Source organism: Canis aureus, chromosome 20, assembly GCF_053574225.1.
Source record: "Canis aureus isolate CA01 chromosome 20, VMU_Caureus_v.1.0, whole genome shotgun sequence".
Classification (NCBI taxonomy): domain Eukaryota; kingdom Metazoa; phylum Chordata; class Mammalia; order Carnivora; family Canidae; genus Canis; species Canis aureus.
This window is the reverse complement of record NC_135630.1, coordinates 56748628-56767884: the sequence shown is the minus strand read 5'-3', so window position 1 is coordinate 56767884 and position 19257 is coordinate 56748628. Positions and strand designations below refer to the sequence as shown.

The following is a 19257-nucleotide window of genomic DNA, read 5'->3' as shown; positions in this document are numbered from 1 at the left end:
CTACTGATTAAAGTTTATATTGCCCAGTTTTTTATTTGAAAAGTTTGATCACATCATATGTCCTTACTATGCAAGATTGATCTCTGTAAAATAAGGTTTCTAGTTACTATTTTCAGGCTGATGGAGTAATAAATATCCCCACATACCGTGAAGGAAGCAGGTCTCTGTCATAAAAAAAAGCATTTAAATATAAAATATAAACATAAACAGCAATCTTCCTAAATCTTACCCTGAGACTGAGTATAGGGATTAGCTATAATTATTTCCCATTTTTCTAAATAGAAATTTTCTTTTTTATAAAAGGTATTTATTTCAAATCTAACAAATGTTAAAAAGAAACTACTCAGTGGATAATAAAATCAATAATATTGATTTCTTTTTTTTAAAGATATTATTTATTCATGAGAGACACACAGAGAGAAGCAGAGACACAGACATAGGGAGAAGCAGGCTCCTCACAGGGAGCCCGATGTGGGACTCAATCTCCAGATCCTGAATCACGCCCTGGGCAGAAGGCAGACGCTCAATGCTGAGCCACCCAGGCGTCCCAACAATATTGATTTTTGATTAAAAGAGGTAGATTGAACATACAGATTTAACTCCATTCCTTTTCAAAACCATACTAAAATACAATATTAAAATTTTTGTTAAAAAGCATAAACCAAGGACGAAAAGGAGAGTGAGAGATAAATGAATAACTGTAACCAAATTTGGAAGCTAATGATGACAGCTAATTGACAGCAGATTCAAACAGGTTGAATCTGAAGCCAGCAGTAGGTAAAGTAAGGAAGCATTTTTATTTGCACTAATTTCCAAAAAAATTTGAGAACTGGTGGCACCCAGACTTCTGGAAGCAGGTTAAATCACAGCAAGCCTGGTTAGAAATCAATTTATGAATTATTCTCTTGCATTCCCTCTCTACCATTCACCACTAGACAAGTGCTCCTCCCTCCCTTATCCTGGCCAAAGACTACGTGTTTATTCTTTGGAGTATATAAAACAGAAGATTGCCAAACTGGGAACTTTTGAAGAATTCTGGAGGGCAGAGTACTCTGCTGCTGAAAACAGAATTGAATGAAGTTTTATATAACAAATATTGAAAAAAAAAACAAAGAACAAATATTGAGACTCCCAAGTCTTCTCCTACTGGGTTTGCAGAATGCTAGTGACCCATTATAAAGCCTTGAGGCAGGAGAGTGGAAGACTCCTTTGGTGAATATGACTTGAGTAAAAAGTAGTGTTCAGTGAAATGATACTGGGGGTTCCTGAACAAAAAAGCATGTTCAAATGTAGGGAGTTCACAACTATTAAGCTTCAGTTATGTGTTATGCTGGCATCCCCCTTTCTTCCTACCTTAAATATGAACTGACAGCCAATGACCACTAGACATCTGGGGAAAACCCCTGACATGAAAGATGGAGCCTGAAACAACCAACCAACCAACCAACAAACCAACCAACCAAACAAATAAAACCAAGCAAGCAAACAGGAAATAGGACTGTTCAGGAAAAGAAAATTTCTTTAAAGAGAAAAAAATCTTTAAAGAGATAAAAAAAGAATTGCATCCATGAAACAAAAACAGATTGCTTAAAAAAAGAAAAAAAATCAGGAAACAAGAGTTTCTGGGAAACAAAATTATGATTGGAATGGAAGCCTCAATAGAAAGGTTGGAAGATGTCCCCAGAAAGTAAAGATATTGAGAGAAAAAACAGATGAGAGAAAGAATAAGAAAATTAGAAGACTCATCTAGGAGGTTCAACATCCAAATAATAGAAAAATAGAAAAGGAAATAGAAAAAATCATCAAAGAAGTAACTCATGAAAATTTTCCTGAATTAAAGAACATGAATTTCTAGATTAAAAGGGCTCAGTGAGTGCTTAGCCAAATGAATGAAAATAGATCCCCTACAGGGCACAACATAACCAAATTTCAGAACTCTGTGACAAACAGAAAATTATAAAAGGTTCCAGAAAGCAAAAATATATAGAACAAAAAGTAGAATGTCTTTCAGCTTTTCACCACTGGAAACTAAAAGGCAATGGAGACAGACCATAAAAATTCTGAAAGAAAATAAATTCCAAACCCAAATTCTGTATTTAGCCACAATGTCCATCAAATATCAGTAAAGCTGAAAGCCATTATCAGTAAAGCTGAAAGCCATTTTCAGAGAGGCAAGATCAAAGCTATTGGTAGATGTGGTCCATCTAATTGAGAGTAAATGAAGAAGGAAAAGACGTTAAAAACAGGAGTTTTAACTCAAAACGGGAACAAAAGAAGCCCCAAGGTGATAATGAAAACTCATCTGTGCCATAGGGGGACAGAGGTTGCAGCTGAACCAGAAACAAGTACACAGAAGCAAGCAAATGAGGAACAAGGCAATCATTAGTTTTAGGGAAAACAGAGAATTGGAAACATGATGTGGTTCAGCCATGAATTAATTTTATATAGTTATAAAATGTGCTAAATTGAATATGAAACATCAAAATCATGATATAACTATATTGAGAAGATGCTGTGTTTGTGGCGATGGGGTAGGGGATATAACAGACTTAACTCTATGGTTTCCATAGGAAGAAATTAATAGATTATATGTGAAGCTGAAAAAAAAATCAAGAAGTAGAAATATAATTATATTATTTAGAAATGTTCCTTTTTCATAAATATAAAAAGAAATAGCTAAAAATAAACTGATAATGACTGCCCTGGGAATCAGAAAAATAGTGGAAAGAATTGCTGAGCAGGAGATTGCTGGTGTTTTTTTTAAGTCTCATAGGACTACTTGATTTTTTAAATCATATCCATGTGTAATTCTGATAAACACAAAACAAAAGAAAAAACAGCATAAGATTGCCATTAACCATGATCTGTGGAAACTTAGTAGGCATTTATAAAGTCTTAAGTGTCACTGTATATGAAGTGCTTTATTATATAACCTTATAGGGTAAGTTCTAGAAAAACAATGTTGAGGCAGAGGGAAATCTGCTTTGGTAGCCAGCCCATGACAGGTATCTAAACATTGCTACTTTAACTGGTAATGATGAAAAACAAAAAGAGGCACTGTATGGGGTTCTAGACTTTCTAGGTTCTGCCTCTTTTTCGTTACAAGATAGTTACAATATCTTGGACAAGATATTAAATCTCTTTTTGCTTGAGATTTCTTCAGTGTAAATCCTTATTTCACAATAATGCTGAGTGTTAACTGATATAGGAACAGTGGTTAGCAAGTGCCCGAGACATAAGGAATGTTTAATAGATGTTTGCTATTTTAATTTTATTATTTATTTATTTTTTTAAAAAAATATTTACTCTTTCATTCATTCATTCATTCACTGATTCATGAAAACACAGAAGAGAGAGAGGCAGAGACAGGCAGAGAGAGAAGCAGGCTCCATGCTGGGAGCCTGATGCGGGACTCAATCCTGGACTCCAGGATCACCCCCTGGGCCGAAGGCAGGCGCTCAACTGCTGAGCCACCCAGGCGTCCCTGCTATTTTCATTTTAATCCCAAATTCCTAACTCTGGATTGTAAGGATCATATCCACTGTACCTCCTTCCACTCCTTCCATGGAATTTGGGACAATTTATTCCCCATGTATGTCTTGTTCATCTACTCCACAGAGATCTGACTCAATTTTGCCCTAAAATCAATCATGCCTGGTTTACTTGGAAACATAGACCAGAAATAAATGTCATGCCTGGAACCACCTCTCTTTTCTTATCCACGCCTCTTTCCCTTTCTCTTATAGCAGCCAGGAGCAGGATTTGTAACCAGAAGACCTAAGTTTGGGTAGGTCACTTAACCTTTCAGAGTATTGCTTTTTTTGCTTGTAAAGTGGACATGAAAATACCTACTGGAAAAGACATTTGATGTTTGCCTCCCTACCATGCTTTCCTGCTACTTCTGAGAACTGTATCCTGATTTTCACTTGGACAACTCCCAGCTATAGAGGAGGGTCTAATTGGCAAAGCCCTACCCTCCCCGTCCACAGTTACATGCTCAAGGATGAGCTCTTAACCAAATGAGGACCAGTGACACTCAAAACTAACTGTTCATGTCACCAAATGTGGGCTGACAATGGAGCCAATTTAGCTCCAAATTAGCCTATCTGAAGACCATTCCATGCTATGAACCAATGTATCATTTCTTTAGTCAAAGTCAGTGTCTGTGTGTGTGTGTGTTCATGTGTGTGTGCACACACATATGTGTTTTGGCATGGGGTGGGCAGAGAGGGAGAATATTTTTCATTGCAATCAAGTGAGTCTTAACTCCTACCCACTATGTAAGTATTATCTCTACTATTTCTATGACCAACTAAGATGATAAATAAACTGAAAATTTGGTAAACATAAAGGTGTACACAAAAGTTAACTATTATTACCATAGTTTTTAATAACATAAACCCAACTTCTTCACAGAGCAAACTATGTGTTACAAAAGATTTTCACAAAAACCAGAGTCATCTTACAGTCGATGTGTTGGATATTATTTGTGAATATTTATTTTGCATGAAAACATAAGGCTATGCCATTGTTCAACTCATTCCAGGTCATTCATGTGACAGCAGCTCAGATGGCTTCCTTATTCATCAAACTCAAAAGGTTAGGCTAGTAACCCCCATATCTCTATCTTACTTTTTGATATTTATGGCTGTATGCTCCATAAACCTGTGTGAATCCTTTTGAAAATATGAGTTCTGTAGTAGTTTCCTAAAACGGAATTTTATCAGATTAATTAGTCAAGTCTGGAGTACTTTGATAATTGTTTTATAATTTATTAATAAAACACGAATTAAAGGGAAATTTAAAAATAGTACCTATTTCATATAAAAGCTGGTTTTATAAACCTGTAAAATAAAATACTTTTATTGAGTAAAATTGGAGTAAAAATTGGAAGTAAATGGGTATTTCAAATGAGCTCGACAGCTTTAAAAAAGGCATTTGTTTTCTTAAATAGATCATTTCTTCATGTGTATAGGATTAATTTGACTGGCAATTCTTTTCTTTCTGGCTAAGCAAAAGTAACCTGTAGCTTGATTCCTGTTTCATTTCTCAGAAACTGAATAAGTGCAGTTGAAATAAATGCCATTTTAAAGTATTTGCAGTTGAAATAAATGCCATTTTAAAGTATTTGCTCCATCTGATATGTTCTTGGTCTTATTTCCAGGTTAGGTTCCTTTAGCTAAAGGATAAGCTAATAAGGCAATGAGGATGATTTTTGGTCTCACCCTCCATATCACTTCCTGATGACAACAATGAATATAATGATAAAAAAAATCGTAAGCATGAATGTGTACATCTTCTTATGAGGAAAATATCTATTAAAAATTTAAAAAGCCTGGGCTATAATTGTATTTTTATAGAATTAAAGTGAAGAGGTAAGAATGATAATCTCTAGTCAAAAATAAGTTAAAATATCAGTGCCCCTGGTAAAAGTTTCATACTAATTCCAAATAGTTAGACTGATTATTAGTCAGAAAAAACAATAAAATGCTTAAATTCCAGTTTCGTTAAACCAACAACTTTTCTTAATAAACCAGTTACAAACTAGGCCTATGAAGAGTCTGGTATTTTAATAAATATACTTTAAATCAGTTTTATCTTTCAAAATGGCTATGTGGGGAAGCTATAAGACAACCCTAGAAATCCTGGAATTGTTAGAAGTCTTTTTGGAATTTCTGTTTTTTAATTGCCTTTACAATTATCTTTTGTACTACACAGATCTCTTGTTTTTGACCCAAAAGGCATACATAACTTTTGACCTACTAAACTTAGTTGGAGATGACATTTAGTTGGTTTCAGAATTCAGATGAAACTAGTGTGTTTGTTTGTTTGTTTATTTATTTATTTATTTTTTAGTGTGTATATTTAAAAGTGTGTCACAGAACAAAAGCAATTCCATAGATATTTTGTGCAAAGGCAGTGCCCATGGAATAAGTCTATGGTTTCAAAAGTTCTACTAAGAAAGAGTCAAATAATAACCTAGATTTAAAAATGTTGTGTTTGTCACTTTCACTACAAGTACATCTTAAGTTAGGAATAAAATAGTCTGAATATGCAGACATAATAAATTGTAGAGTGTGTAATAAAGTTTTTTTTTTTTTAAATGAGCAACTCTTGGAAATTAATTCACTTTAACAAGCACTTACTGAATGTATTCTATGTATCTGTAGTAGTGCTAGGTAGGGAAGGAAATAAACAAATAATAGGAGGCCAGGTCCTCAAGGTACTTGTAAGCTAATAGAAGAGGAAGTCATGTACAATAACCACTACAACATCTACTTAATTCTAGACTGGACTATTCTAAATGAAGTCAAAATCGTAGTTGTGTAAGTTAATTTACATTTAAATATTGTAGTCCTGTATTTTCTCATATCTACCCTATTACTACCACCACTGCAATAATATAAATACTTACCACATTAAATTGTAAAAATTTGTTTACATATCTGCCCCCTTAGCTAGCTTATGACCTCCACCACAGTAAAGACTAAAGGTCAGGAGAATTAATGCACAATGCCTAATACATGCACAACAGCTGAATAGATAAAGCAGGAAGTTAAATGTATCATCACTGAAAGAAATGTAAAGTGGTATGAGAACACTGAACAGGGAATGGTTTAATTTTCACTGGTGAGCTCATATATTCATGAGCTTCATAAGGAAAGTAGCATTTAAAGAAAATTAAGATCTTAATACACAGAAATATGAGACAAAAGAGGATTACACATAGATGCAACAGGGAAGGTTTGCAAGAGCATGAAAATTTTAAAAAGTACTGGGCATGCTTTAAAACTTTTCCTAATCTAGTATCATTGGAATTCTAAGCTTTTGTGGTTGATTGAGAGATGTATTAGAGGCACGAAGAGGAGTAGTGGGAGAAATACCTGGACAAGTCAGTAGTGATTTGAATGGGATTGTTTTCCCATACCTGGGCAGCTATAGGGGTCAATACAGATGTCATGAAAGTCGCCCTTGGGAATCTACCACAAGACTGAACATCATTCAATTGTCCATACTGTTTTAGAATAATGTAGAGCACTGTTTACCAAATGGTATTTCATAAAATAATATACACAGAGAGATGTAATGCATGCTTGCAGTGCCCAGTTCAATCTAGCATATTTTCCCAAAGAATTTGATTATGGAAGGCTTTCGAAACTCCTATTAACATCTCAGTTTGAAAAATATTATTGTGAATTCCCTAATTTTAATACATATGGTATCATAATATTTTAACTCAAAATCTGAGTCATCAGATGGGTCTTTTTCGAACCTTTTGATTCTTTTTTACCAGTGGAAACAACTCCTAAATATCCACTAATTTGGAAGCAACAGAGGATACGAGATAGTATATAAAAAATACGATTGTCAACATAAGTTTACTTTTGTCCTATATACCCAAACCTACCTGAAATACTTAAGAGTTCATGATAGATTGATCAAGACTACAGTGAAACTTAGTGAAATAAACATAAGGTTTGACTTAGATATAACACCTTAAAAATATTAAGAAACTGGAAACAAGGTGAATCTCCATAAACGGAGAAATAGTTGAGTAAATTTTGGTACATTCATACTGTACAATATATTGTAGCCATTAAAAATATTAGAGCTATTTCTACAAAGTACTGTAGAATAAAAAATGCAAGGTGCAGAGCTGTGCGTGTGTGCGTGCATGAGAGTGAGAGAGAGCCCATTTTTTAAAGCAATGAACAAAAAAAAAATTAAAAAAAAATAAAGCAATGAACAAAATTTCTGTCTGTGTGTGTATACATTGAATACAGGAAAGATATACAGTGGGTTAAGTTAAAAAATGACCTCATAAAGATAGGATCATAATTTTACATATATATGAAATAAAAAAATAAGATCTAAGAAAATGAAGAATATCAAAAGATATAGGATTTACATCAAAGTTGGTTATGATCAATATAATAAATTATCACCTGTTTGAATTCTTTGATAGTTTCCTATAATTACAGTGGGAGCTCAGGTGGGTGGGATGTACATTTCTCAGCATGTATTATAGATTTTATTTATTCATGAGAGACAGAGAGAGAGAGAGAGAGAGAGAGAGAGAGGCAGAGACACAGGCAGAGGGAGAAGCAGGCTCCATGCAGGGAGCCCGACGTGGACTCGATCCCAGGATGCCAGGATCACGCTCTGGGCTGAAGGCGGCACTAAAGTGCTGAGCCACCCGGGCTGCCCTCTTAGCATTTATTATATATCCCTTCATGATCTGGTCCCTCCTTTTTTTTTATATTACCAAAGTATATTCTACATTCCAGCTATTCTAAACAATTGAGCATTTATTGGAATGCTCCGTTCTATTTCATATTCCTGTGGCTGTGTCCTTTTTTCAACTCTCCGCATGTTGAACTCTTACTTAAAAAATTTATGTGTAAGACCTAGTCATACAAATATAAAAAACATATTATATAATAATCATTAAATTAGTGTAATAGGAATTCAGAGTCCTGACTGGGATAGTAAGGGAAAGCTATTTGAATTAGGTCTTGAAGGATTAGCAGTCAAATAGAAATGAGGTGAGAAGGTATTCCAAGCAGGGAGAAAGGACAAAAGCCAAGATATATAGGTGATATTCAGTACAGGACATCTTTAGGAGGCAGTGCCTGGTGCATAGTGGGTATGTGGTAAATAACTGGATGGTTAGGCGGATGGATTTATCAGAGAAGTAATGCAGGGAAATAGCAAGTTATAAGATGGGAAGGATGGAATGGGACCAGATAATTGGGTCTTAAATATATAGCAAAGATACCCCAAATCTATTCTGTACACCTGGGCTCTTCAAACAGGAGTATGTGTACTTCACGGGGCACTGGAAAGACCAGGACACACATGAAGTATCTTTCTGCCTCATCAATTTTCTTTGGAAATTTAGAATTAAGTAATTTAAATGGTATCTATTTCAAACATTATTTTTATATTAAAACAAACAGATGTATTATGGAGTAGGATGCAAACTTTGTGTCGGTTTTTAAGATAAAACAAAAAAACTTTAAAGAAATATTGAGCTTGGTGGTAAAGGGCTTTCAGCTTATGCAACCAGATCCTGTGATGCTTGTTGACATCCTTTCCTGGCCATGCAAATACAGAGTCGTGAAAGGGATTCGAGCAAGGTAGTGACATGATTAGTGATGATTTATTTATATTAATCTAGCAGTAGGATGTCAGCTGCCCCAGAATGGAGAGAAGATTAGAAATCTGTATCCTAGCTAGAGAACTACTGCAAGAGTCCAGAATAGTAGCTATTGGGATGGAAAGAAGCATGATAAGCTCCATTAAAAAACTTAGTATTTCAACCAATATTGCAACTCCTGCTGGTATTAAAATTGATTCAGTAATACTAGACTTTCTTTATGCTGAGAAGCAGTTTATTATTGGTTAAGTAGTGACTGTGGTGCCAGCCTACTTGGGTTTAAATTTTGGCTCAGGCACTTATTTGTTGTGTGACTTTATACAAATTGTTTAACTGCTCTGTATCACTATTTCCTCATTTGTATGAGAGGGATAATGATACTTACTATTAACTACACCACTAGATTGCTGTGAGGATTAAAAGAGTTAATACATGTTAAGCACTTATTTAAAATAGTGCCTGGCACAGTAAATACCATTTAAATGTTACCAGTTATAATTACTACTATTATTTTTAAAAATTAATTATACTGACCTTCATGTTTCCTGAGATTTTAAGTTTCTAGGAATTAGGGAGAGCTATAGTATAAGTATATATCATCTAATTCTGTGATGGCTCTGGAAAAATCCCTGGATTTTAGAATATCAATCAAGAGGGCATTAAAAACATTATAGGCTAGGACAGTTCACCAGTGTATTTGTGCCCTGTTGTCCCTTCTTTACAATTAAAAAGTCTCTTTCATATTTAACAAGCTGTTTTTAAAATGTCCACAGCAAGTGTTTCTGGTACCTAAGAAGATTATATTTGTTTGAAAAAGTAAATATTTTCTGTTAAAATTAACTGTCGACAACAAATGGAGAAAAAAATGTATTCAAAGAGCAAACTCAATGATATACTGTATGCCTCCATATTCAATCATTTTTGACTAGCAGAAATGACAATTTTATAGGGTTCAACCCAATATTTCCTTAAATATACTTTGTCCAAAGAATACACATACTTTTAATTTTCCTTAATCAAATTCTACATTTGCCTTTGTTAGTTAAAATAACCAAGAAATAATGTGGACAAATAAGATCAACAAACCTCTCACATAAAATAATAGTCTAGAATTCAGAAAACTTTGGTCTTTGCTATGAACCTTTGATTCCTCCCCTTGACCCTGCTGTGCTGTTGTGGTAAGAAGGCTAGTCTTACAGTCTTGTTCCTACCAACTTTGCATATATCCGCCACCACATGCCTTGTCTTTGTTTGGGATATTGCTTTTTAAAGTATGCTTAGAAAGATTTTTTGGAAGGGTATACTCATTCTTCAGAAATTAAGGCTATTGAAATTAATGAATGAAAAACCAAATTGTTTGATTTACCACTGAGTGCCTTTTGTAATGATTTGGGGGATTTACTAATATTCAGAAGGTCATACTTATTAAAATCAGTAGCAGCTCTAATTACTTAGCTGGCCATCTGCAATCGAGCCATCTGCAATCATTACTTGACTCTCCCAGACCAAATAAAAATATAAATAGTATCTTCAAGCTTAATTTTAGTTTTGAATAGCTCTTGAAATAAAGACAATTATATATAAAACATTAAATAATATAATATAAAGACATGATTAGCATACATTTTGGTATGGTATATATTTTTTTGGTTTGCAGTTTTAGTTTTAAAAGAGTAAGATGAAAGCTACTCCAACTCTTTAAATATACAAACAAACCCAGAACTGCTTTAATACCTGGATATCAAAAGAATCCAATCTAAGTTATAGATCTATGTGAAATTAAATGAACTTAATAAAAATTAGAGTCTCTTCATTAGTAACTGTTACTAATGCCTGTAAGAAATATGGAAAAATATTGCCCTAGCCTGTTCTGCATTTTAGCTTCAAAGGTTAAAGGGCTCAAAGATGAGAGAAGAGAGGTCTTCACTTTGGATTGCTCCGAAAGAAAAAATTTAGAATGAATAGGAGACATGGCCAGAAGGAAGTGATCAGCTATGGAACAATACAGACCTCTAAATATTATGAGCAAAACTCAAATCCAAGTAAAATCACAAGCATTTCCCCATCTTCAATTTATTATTCATGCCACAGAGTAGTTTTTTCCAAAATACAAATCTGAGTATAACATCTGCCATTAAAAAAACCTCAGTAGCTTTACATTGTTATTGAACTCAACAAAAATAAAAATGTCTTTATATGGACTTGTAGAGCTACTGTGATCCAGTTATTTAATTCCTCTAATAGCTTTCTATTCATTGACTCTCTCACCAATTAGTTCACTTTATCATTTAGGCACAGGGTCCCTTCAGTTCCTGGTATTCTCTGTGTTGCTTCCAGCTACTTGGCTTCTTGCTATGCTTTCTGCCTAGAATGTTCTTTCCTTCCCTTTTGACACAGTAAGCCCATATTCTACTGGCAATTAACAATAAGACATATGATTTATTTCCGTTTGGCTTGTGAATAAAGTGCTATGAGGGCTATAGAAAGATGATTTTATTAGGTGTCTCTATATCTTAGTTACCCGAGATAGAAACTAATTTGGTGTAATTTCAGGAGAAAATAAATGTATTAAAAGATAGGAAGCATCTCACAGAATTCTCCAGGAAGCTGTAGCATTGGCTTTGGAGGCTACCAGGCCAGGAAAGGAGGCCGCAGTGTACAATGCTCCTGGTTAGAAGCTTCAAGATAAGATGCTGCCACTAGATAACTTTTCTATTGTATTTGGACACTGGAAGCGGCTGCCCATTTCTATATGTTTCCCTTCTCTAAAAATGGAGTCTATGGACTGTTTTTCATGTCTTTAATTTTTGCTTCAAAGACCATGGTGTATATATGCCTGAATTGGCAGAGTCATGCTTGTAGACTTGTGTGAGAGAGGCATGGAAAGCAAGTAGTTGGCATTTTGAGCCTCTAAAGTAGAAACTATCTTTAATTCAGAGGCTAAGGGACCCCCTAAACACAGAAAGAGGGCTCTGATACTAATTCACCAAGAACAACAACAACTGTCCACTAGATTAAAAATGAAGATAGAACTGAGGAAAATTTTTTTGGGAAAACAGTATTTTAGGTGGGTCTCTCGCTCTCACTTGTTTTTTTTTTTTTTTAAGGATTTATTTATTTATTTGTTCATGAGAGACACAGAGAGAGAGGCAGGGACACAAGCAGAGGGAGAAGCATGCTCTCTGTGGGGAGCCGAGTGCAGAACTCGATCACAGGACCCGGGGATCACGACCTGAGCCAAAGGCAGACCAATGAGCCACCCAGGTGCCCGATCTCACTCCAGCTCTTATTCTCTCTTTCCTCTTTCTTTCGTGGCAAGATTTTGCCAAAGTGAAAGCAAGTGATAGGGAGGACACTGCAGGGAAAGAAAACATTATAGGAACAGTTCTTAAGTAGCTTTAGAATAAATTGCTTTTAAATAAATCATCACACATAAAAATTCTGACTCAATCGGAGTGGACTGAGGCTCTAGTACCTCACATAATTATCAGAAGATTGTTGTACTCACTTGGTCAAGCATTTCTGATCTCAAAAGCATGGACATGTGAATAAATGCTATGTTTGGAGAATAGTAAGTTGTTGGCCCAGTATGAGAGGAACATAGGCAGATCAGAGGTAAGGCAAGAAAGATAAACTTGGCCAAACAGGGAAGATTATGAAGGACTTTCTCAACAGTTTGAAGTGTATTCCACAAGCCATCAGAGATTTTTGAAAATAGGAATGGTATCATATAGAAACCTATTAATCCTGCAAGTGGGCAAAATACAATATAATAAATACTTCAGTAAATAATAGGAAATGACTGCACATCAGTTATTACACAGAAGAGAAAAATATCCTCAAGAACATGGAATAAAAGTGGGATTTTATATAGGTGCCTGGGTGGCGCAGTCAGTTGAGTGTCTGGTTGGTTTCAGCTCAGGTGGTGATCTTAGGGTTGTGAGATCAAGTCTTGCATCAGACTCTGCACCCAGCAGAGAGTCTGGTTAAGATTCTCTCCCTTGCTCCCTCTAGCCCTCCTCACCATGCTCTCTCACTATAATAAGTAAATAAAATCTTTTAAAAAATTCCTGAAATTTTATACATCTTATATGTAGGTGCCTGAAAGTTTAGTCAAGCAATAGAACCAGAAGATGTTTTCTCTAGTTTTTGTGGGTGAATGAGAGTAGATGATTAGTCAATGGAGATTAGAAGGGGAGAAGTAAGAACTCTTAAAATTCTTTTAACTTTTTGGGGTTAAGCTCTTAAAATTTAGAACTCTTAAAAGTCTAAACTTTAGACAAAGATTAGATTACCTCTTGCCAAGCAAGCTCTGAGAAGAGAATGGTTGCTATAGAAGGAAGGAGGGCCCAGCCTGGATTACTGGTAGTTTGGGTTAACTGGAGAATAGTCTTCTATCAGAGAAAGGGAAAGTTTCCCGATCCCTGCTTTGTCACACTGGGTATGGATGGAGGCAATAACATAATAAAAACTGAGATTGGCTATGACCCAGAATTACTTCTTCTCCTTGCAGATGGCCTACGAAGTATCATCTATATAAACAGATGATCTTAAGTTAGGTTGCATCTATTCATACATGTTGACTTTAAGTCTAAACATGTATTAATGATATTTGGGGATGCTGTAATTCATTGCCCTGTAGTGTACAAAGTGGTTTGTGGCATGATGATGCTGATTTCTAGAGATAAAACCAATAGATCAATAAATGATAAATCACACAGTAACAACGATCCTTTTGTGAAAAACAGAAAGGTTGATGGGATATCATACAAAGGTTAACGGCCCAGATCCACTTCTGGAATGGATGAGGAGTAAGGAACTACCAGTGTAACAATCATAACTGGAAAAATTATAAAAGCCCAGTTAGTTAACATTTCTAGAAACTGTCCTAAGGGCAAAAAGCAAATGAAAAACCTTTTTTGCAACTGCAGTTAGCCCTTACTTACATAGCAAAAGTTTTACTTCAGGTGAGGAAGACTGAGAATAAGTGGCCCCTATCACCCCTGCCTCAACTCAGTTTTGGCATAGATGTTTCACACCAGGAGGGAAAAGCCAAGAAGATCAGAGGCTACTGTCTCACCAATTGCCCCACTCATAAAACAGGAGAATCATTTCAAGAAAAGTTGTCCAGTATCCCTGTCCTTAGTTTCAGAGCAGTGGCTCAGAGATTTTGCCCAGGGATAGATGCAGGCCATGAAAACAAGAGAGTTTTAAAGTTCTCTCCACAATAATTTTATTTAAAACAGAGTGTAGAAAAGTTCAAGATTAAAAGTATGCTTGAAACAAGTGAGCAAGTAAGAGGAGGCTAGCAACTTTCCATGGGAAACAAGACAAAGAGCAGGCCACATGAATGAAGAAATAGAAATGGTTGGATTTATCAGTTCTTTTTTTTTTAAATTTATTTATTTATTCATGAGAGACACAGAGAGAGAGGAAGGAAAAGCAGGCTCCGTGCAGGAAGCCCGATGTGGGACTTGATCCCGGGACTCCAGGATCACGCCCTGGGCCAAAGGAAGGTACTAAACCGCTGAGCCACCCAGGGGTCCTGGATTTATCAGTTCTTAAACAAAACAAAACAAAAATGGCCTAGGAAAATAGGGCTTTTACCAGAGACAACCAAGGCAAGAGAGAGCCAGAGTCCTTCTAAGTAGGAACAAACTTCAAAGAATAGCCCAAAAACTACTCTAGTAAAGGGGCCAGAATTCAATTGGATCAGACTGTGGAGTAATTTGTGTCCTTAAGCCTTATCAAAAAGAACAGAGCATTCCACTGGCAATCAGGGAAGCTCAACAGATGTGCAAGATACCAACAGAGGCGGATACCATAACAAAGATCAAGGAAGAAGACAGTCCAAGAGACCTCTGTTATAAATATTGTCATTACATGGTGACCATGTGGATGGGCAAGTCCAAACCTTTTGAGGAGTATTATCAGAAGCTTGACACAATGGGGGAAATAGACTTCACTAAAATAGCCTAGCTAAGTAATTAAACAAATAAAAAAGCAAACAACAATAAAAAATCCAGGAAGAGAGGATCAGTATCTAGAGTTGACATGCTAACTAAAATGTCAAGTTTTCAACAACAAAAAAATTACAAGAAACAAGAAAGTATGACCCAAACACAGAGAAAAAAAGTGAATAGAAACTAATTTGTGAGAGAGCCCAAAGACTTCAAAGGAACTGGTATAAATATGTTCACAGAACCAAAGTAAAGTACTATTACAAACATTTCAACAGATCTAGAATATTAATAAAGAGAAAGTAATTATTAAAGAAGAACCAAATGGAAATTCCGGAGTTGAAAATATAATGATTGAAATAAAAAATTCAATAAAAGGACTCAATAGATTTGAACTGACAGAAGAAAAAAAATAAATGAATTTGAAGATAGATCAACAGAGATTTTATATTCTAAATAGAGAAAAAAAGAGAAATGAATAGAGTTTCAGAAGAATATGGACACCACCAAGCAAACCCAACATATGCCAAATTGGGAATAACAGAAGGAAGAGTGAAAAAGGACTTGAAAACTATTCAAAGAAATAATAGCTGGAAACTTACTAAAGTGTGTATGAATTAGTCTCTAGGTTAGACCATATCTAGAGAATAAAAAATCCTCAATAAATTTAAAAGAACTGAAATCATATAACATATGCTCTCTAATCATAATGGAATGAAATTAGAAATCAATAACAGAAAGAAACTGGTAAATTGAAAAACATGTAGATATTAAACAACACATTAATGGGTCAAAGTAGAAATAAAAAATGATATTAGAAAATATTTTAAGATGAATTAAAATAAGATACAATGTACCAAAACATATGAGATGAAGATAAAGCTGTGCTTCAAGGCAAATTATAACTGTAAGCATCAATATTAAAAAAGAAGAAAGATCTCAAATTGATAACCTAAATTTCTACCTTAAGACATTGGAACAATAAATGAAATTAAACTAAAAAATAAAAATGAGATTGGAAATAAATGAAATAGAGTATGGAGAAAATAGAGAAAAATCAATGAAACTAAAGTTTAGTTCTTTGAAAGGTCAGAAAAATTGTGAAATTTTTAGCTAAAGTAACGAAGAAAAAAGACTTACATTATCATAGCAGAAATGAAGGAGATGACATTATTACAGACCCATAGATAAAAAAGTATAAAAAAACCCTCAAAGTCAAAAAATTAGGCAACCCAGATGAAACGGACAAATTCTGAAGAGACAAACTATTCAAGAAGAAATAAACCGACTCAAGAAAAAATAGAAAATCTAAATAGATCTACAAGTAGAGATTGAATTAGTAATTTAAAAACTTTCCACGATGCAACAGTGTAAGTTCATCAGTTGTAACAAATGTACAATTCTGGTGGGGAATGTTGATAAAAGGGAAGGATACACATATATAAGAGCAGGAAGTATATGGAAAATCTCTGTATTTTCCCTTTAATTTGCTGTGGACCTAAAACTGCTCTAGAAAAATAAAATCTAAAACAAAACACTTTCCACAAATAAAAGCCTAGGCCCAGATGGCTTCACTGGTGATTTCTGCCAAACATTTAAAGAAGAATTTATACCAATTATTTACAAACTTTTTCTCAAAAGTACATGAGGAGAGAACATTTCTCAACTCATTCTGAAGCCATTATTACTCTGATACAGAAATTAGACAAATACATCACAAGAAAAGAAAACTAAAGACCAATCTCTCTTATGAATATAGACACAAGCATCCTAAATTAAGTAGAAGCAAACTAAATCTAGCAACTTATAAAAAGGATCATACACCATAGCTATGTGGAATTTATCCCAGGAATGTGAGGTTGATTTAACACCCCAAATCAATTAATTTAATACACCAAATCAGTAGAATAAAGACAAAGCCCATGCCATGATCTCAACAGACACAGAATAAGCATTTGAGAAAATCCCAAACTTCTTGATGATAAAAAATACTCTACAAATTAGAATTAGAGAAGGGAACTTCCTCAAATAATAAAAAGCATGTAGTAATAATCCATAGCTCATATCATAATTAACAGTGGAAGTACGAGCACCTTCTTCCTAGATTAGGAAAAAGACAAAGGAAATCCACTCTTAACACTTCAACATTGTACTGGAGATTCTAGCTTGGGAAACCAGGCAAGAAAATGAAATTTAAGGCATCTAGACTGGGCATAAGTAAAACTACTCCTATTTCAGATGATACGATCTTATATATAGAAAATCCAAAGGAATTCTCTAAGAAAATATAAAAATTTATAAATGAGTTCAGTAAAGTTGCATGACACAGGATCAATACAAAAAAAATCAGTCATTCTCTACATCAAATATGAAATAAAATTAAGAAATAATTACATTTAAAATTGTATCAAAAAATAAAATATTTAGGAATAAATTTAGCAAAAGAAGTATAAAATTACACTCAAAAACTACAAAAGAAACAACAGTTGAAGAAAATTGACCTAACTAAATGAAAATACATGTTATGTTCATGGATAAACATGAGACTTAATATTGTTAAGAGGCAATATTTTCCATATTAATCTTTAGATAAAATGCAATCTCTATCAAAAATCACAGCTGACTTTTTTGTAGAAATTGACAAGCTGAACTTAAAATTTATATGGGGATTTAAAGGACCCAGAATATCCAGGACAAACAACCTTGAAAAAGAAGGACAAAATTGAAGAACTTAATTTCTTATATTAAACATCACAAAGCTATAATAATTAAGACGCTATAGTACTGGCATAAAGATAAACATACAGAGCAATGGAATCCAATTGAAAATCCAAAATTTTCATAAATCCATAAATCCAATTTGTGGTCAATTGTTTTCCCAATGGAGCTATGACAAAAAGATACTCATATACTGCTGTATATGATTTTTAAAGAATTATTAGGGAATACAAATGAAGTGTAAGAATGAAAACCGTTATCAAACACAACTCAAACACAACTCACTGACAAATTGCTGATTTTTGCATATCTTCTTCCAGACTTTCATCTATGCTTTTTCTTACAAAGCACTGATAATACTGTACCTAAATTTTATGCATTTTTAACAAAAAAAAGCCCAGGCTTCAACAAAGTCTTTGTAAACATTATGTATGATAATATCATAATATTGCACTGTAATTTGCTTTTACCATTCACTACTGTTTATCATTTAAGTTCTTTCCAAATTTAATTATTATAAATAAGCTTGCATAGTTTCCTTGGGATAAGGTTTTTTTCTATACTTCTTTGGAATAGATTTTTAGAAATTGGGTCAAGGATAATAATATCTTTAGGCTTCTGGTATACACATATATCTTAACTACTTTCTAAGAGTTGTACCAGTTTACATTTAGTAGCAGTGTAAAAAAATACAGTTGACCCTTGAACAACATGAGGGTCAGGGGCACTGACCCTCTGCATAGTTGAATATCCACATAGAACTTCTGACTCCAAAAAAACTTTACTAATAACTTATCATTGACCTGAGTCTTACAGAATAACATAAAGTCAATTAACACATATTTTGTATGTTATGTGTATTATACACTGAATTCTTGCAATAATATAAGCTAGAGAAAAGAAACTGTTATTAAGAAAATCAAAAGGAAAATACATTTACAGTATTGTCTCAAAAGCAATTTGTATATATGTGAACCCATGCAGTTCAGATCCATGTTGTTCAAAGTACAATTGTTCCTACTTCTATACATCTTCACAAACATACTTCATTTTCATGAACATTATCATCTTTAAAAGTCCTTAGACCATGGATCTGAAATTCTACTTACAACCTATATTGGAAGAAGAACACATTTTAAGTTTGGTAATAGGGGTAATATCAATATTTTCTATAAAGGTTTTCCTTAACAGCAAAGGAAACAATAAACAAAATTAAAAGGCATCCTACAGAATAGGAGAATATATTTGCAAATGACATACTAGATAAAGGACCAGTATCCAAAATCTATGAAGAACTTATCAGGGACGCCTGGGTGGCACAGTGGTTGAACGTCTACCTTTGGCTCAGGGAGTGATCCCGGTGTCTTGGGATCCAGTCCTGCATCAGGCCTTCTCATGGGGAGTCTGCTTCTCCCTCTG

General features: G+C 34.3%; 1 protein-coding gene across 22 annotated transcripts in view; it reads right to left on the bottom strand.

Moving 5' to 3' along the window:
* Window positions 1–19257, bottom strand: part of MBD5 (methyl-CpG binding domain protein 5) — a 435430-nt gene that overhangs the window by 143559 nt on the left and 272614 nt on the right. The gene's annotated exons all lie outside the window — the stretch shown is intronic.